We start from the raw sequence: 4,325 nt of genomic DNA, 5'->3' as shown, positions 1-4,325 counted from the left end.
ATGTATTTTAGTAAAACTCGCTGTGAATTTGTTCTTATGTAAGACTCATATTTTGATGAAACAATCGAGTTCAGCCGTTTTGGACAAGTGGTGAACTTTTGAGTGTCGTGGTACAAAAACTACCAGAACTTTTTAGTTGGAGGGTGAAATCAACGCATTTTTTTTTAGGTTGATGCACTAATCATTTATTCACAATTTTGTGTTCTTTGTAAAATCTGGTAGCATTTTTTTCCAACGATTTCGATAGTCAGAGTTATGTCACGTAAAAAAAGAGTATTCTGCTGCAAATTCAATTTTAATTATCTATTTTATCAGTTTTTTTCTGTTGTAAATTTCAGTTTTTAATGTTTTTAAAGTTAATAATACCCCAGAATCCAGGCTAAAATGCCTAAAGGTATGTGAATTTTATTTATTGTTTTCTGGTGATCTAGCGAATAGAGCCTTAAAAGGTTGCAAGTGGTCCTGGACTTCCATTGAGATTTCGCGCTGTTTTTTCCAAATTTGACACTCCAAACAAATTATTTTTGCCAAACGATTCCAGTTTTGCATCCCGAAAACCCGGGGAGATGCCCTTTCTACGGGGTCGTACCAGTCGATTATTCCCGCTCCCTCTCTGTTTTTTTTCAAGTATACCGTTTCGGCCGACTGTCATAAAACCCCGCCCACTTCCCTCGGCTGTTCTACTCCCTAGTCGTCAAGAATAGGTACACTGGTGTCGTCGATATTAAATCGCGGTTTTTCGCCATTGCGACGGGTAATTTGAGGTTATGTCAAGAAGTGTTAAATACAACAGTTTTAAATTTTTTATTAGCTACAACTGTTGCTTTCCACTAGAAGGCATCCACAGTTTCAGCGCTAATCGCAAAAAAATCGTTTCCAACCCTTAAACTGCACCTCCGTTTCACCACTTCCAGTGTTTTGGCGTTCATTTTTTTATAAGTTGGCACCTACCAACAGATACATAATTTTACAGATCTTCATGTAAATTTAATAATTTATAAGCGAGAAAAAATTAAATACTAAAAAATCGATTGTTCGCCATTTTAACGGTTAATTTGAGGTTACGTCAAAAAGTGTTAAATGCGGGAGTTTCAGATTTTTTATTTTGTTTAACTCTTCCATTGAACGTTTACCGCTAGGAGGTCAGATTTTACCATTTCCGGTGTTTTCACGTTTAAATTTTCTTTTTCTTGCATTTGAATCCCCAACATTTTCAACTTAGTCCTTGTTTTTTTCATTGTTATTATTTTTTTGATTAGACCAAATTTGTAACAGCTCTAGCTGATTTCTACAATCAGTTTTGCGCTCGTCGCCTTATGAAATTGATTTGATGCCTTACAGTCAAAGTATCATTGAAACATATGGACAAGACAAGGCAAACCTTCAAGAAAATTAGTTAAAGTACTTATTATTTTTACCAACTGCAATTTCTCATACAACACACACTAGCAATAAGTTGTGCATTAAATAAGTCAATATAGACAGTTAATTAGTGAACAGATGACCGATACAAATGAGCGTACAACTGCTGCTGCACTTTCGCCACAAAAACTTATATGGGAACATTTTGCTAAAATAACCAGCAGATGAACAATTTTATTTAACCACAATAAGTATTAAGGAATATGGATGTTTTTTATTTGAATTGAATATCAAAAATCCGGATACCTGATTTGAATCAGTACTGATTTTTTTAGAGTTGATTTTTTCAACTGCCAGATAACATTTCGAACCTTTTTCGTTTTTCTAACAATCACGTAAACTAACCTGCCTTTAAGTGGTAACGGATTATAATAGGTGACTGGAATTCCAGATTGAGTGAGCGTTACCACCACCATGATAGTTCCATTTTACCATTATAAATCAAGTAAAATCACTTCACAAGCTGACTATAAGTTATAAACAGTTTACACACTATTACAGACGTGAAAACGGAACCACTGCTATAAAATAAAATCCGGCCGAACTATACCGTAACGAGGCTGACGGTTTTCGCTTCTTCCGTTTGTTTCTTCTCCTTCGTCTTATTTCTAGTCGATCGCGCAATACACCGTGAACGAAATAAATGTATGTGTATGATAAAACGAAAATTTGCACTTTTGTATACGGTATATTTTATATCAGATATACAATCCAGCCGCCTAACAATTGTCCGTTAATTTCTGAAGTGGACCTTTGCTCTTTGCAATAATTTACCACATTACCAGAAGAAAAATAGCTCTCAGTAATAAATTAAATCTGTAACCACATTCATATTTGCCTTAACAACTGCGTTGTCCGAATGTTCGAATTACTAATACTTGGTACAAAAGCTTCCAAATAAAATTTTCGCAAAAATGTAATAATACAAAGTAATTTCTGGGAACGGGAACTTTGGAATCTGGCATAATCCAGAAAGTAGTATTTATCCAAATCCAAACATAACACTATAATAATAGGCCATTCTAAAAATGCATGCCTGTAAATAATGTTAGATTGCTTCCTCTTTTCTGTACGCATTTTTTAATGTGGTTGACAAAACTGTGCAGTTAGTTCGAATCGAATCTTGTTCTTGGATTGTCAGTAACACTACGTTTGAAGTAGCCCAATAAGAAATAATTGCAAAGAAAAAGATGGGGCGTGTATGGGTTTCCTTGTGGTATGAGAAGAAGCCCTATCTTGCCAGAACCATGTGAATTCAATTGAGAACTTGCACAAAAACTTAATTTGAAAAATATTACTCGCAAACGCAACTTAATACTATTAAAAACACCACAGTTGACCAAAAACTTATTGTTGAAACATTTATATAGTGTATTAGGAGAAAAAAACGTTTTATCAAAATGACTGACGCAGGTTTTGTAAAAGGACAATCTGACATTTTATTACTAGTGGATATGTTTATGGTGGCATCTTACATTAAAAACACCGAAAGTTTTCTCTTGCTGAATTTCGCGGTGTTAAAGCTAACAGGTAGATTTATAGACAAGAGTCAATAGTTTTACTTATATAAATCGATAAAATGTTAAATTGGGGTTTTACAGGCTCAAATAGGACCTATTGATCAAAATGTAAGTGATTCAACAAAAAATAAGAAAGCATTGTTTTCATGCTAGTAAAAACTAAATTACATCATTAAAAGTGATTTGGCATTGATGCAAAATAGAGCGTTAATGATTAAATATATCCTTAGTTACTAAGAATAACAATGATAAGTACAAAAATATGTACTAAGTAAAAAAAACGTTATTTACAGATCGGGAAGGTATTCTTATAGAGTTTCTGCAGTAGGATGGGTGCAAGTTACAAGTACATTAGCATTCATTTTTTTCAGACCTCCCATTAACTTGAATTTAACATAGTTATTATATCCTCTTCCAGCTAGAATAAATAATATTAAAATTACATAAAAATATGTGTTAATATTCATATTGTATGGCAAAAATAGTAGGTATGTAACGTAAATGCACGACGATAAAACGAGATTTTTCTTTCGCAGATACTTATTGTTTCTTTTTATCGTCTAGTATAGCAATTAACTATTTTTGAGGTGATTATTTACTACTATAATGCAACCAAGAAACAAACAAAATACAAATTCAAAATATCTATCTGTTTCAAAATCAAAGCTGTTTTATATACTTACATTAAAATGATCTTTACCTACATGGGCAGTAGTCTTCTCAGAAATACGTTTAATCTTTAACCATTTTAAACGTCGGCTTTTATCTCGTGGTACACGAATAAATAGTTTTTCTGGCGTTTTACAAGTTGTACTAGGGCACAGTGGCACCGTACATCATTTGTAATATTGTTTTTGTGTTGCTTCTATTATTAATAAAGCACAGCACGAAATATGAACAGTCAAACACCCAGACAATTCAACGGCAAGCTGTATTCCCGTATTGCCTTTCGATCCGACCAGCGCTATGACGTCACGACCATTCCCGCGCGTTTAGTGTCGTTTCAAATGAATAGCCTGCGGTAACAACTTTAATTCTTTATTGCAAATTAAATATTGCGATTTGAGGGTTGATATTTGGTATGCGAGATTTCTATAGATAGGCGAAAATATTAAAGAAACAAAAAACATGTTCAAGTTCCCCATTCTAGGAAACATGTTTAGTTGTAGCGACAGGAAATTGTCGGTCATTTATACGATTTATTTATACAGGGTTATTCACGCTATACGGCACGGAAGTTTGCGGCTAAAGCGTATGATTTTTAAAAAGTATTATTTTATGAGTACGACGCCTACCGAGCGCACATTTTAAAAATATGTTTGTGGTGTACAGGGTGTCCCAAAAGCTCTAAAGGTATCAAAGTTGCGTTTTTTTAAATGGAGT

This window comes from Dendroctonus ponderosae, unplaced genomic scaffold (assembly GCF_020466585.1).
Source record: "Dendroctonus ponderosae isolate FM_Combo_2020 unplaced genomic scaffold, Dpon_F_20191213v2 Dpon_F_20191213_9, whole genome shotgun sequence".
NCBI lineage: Eukaryota > Metazoa > Arthropoda > Insecta > Coleoptera > Curculionidae > Dendroctonus > Dendroctonus ponderosae.
Note: the sequence above shows the minus strand (reverse complement) of the source record.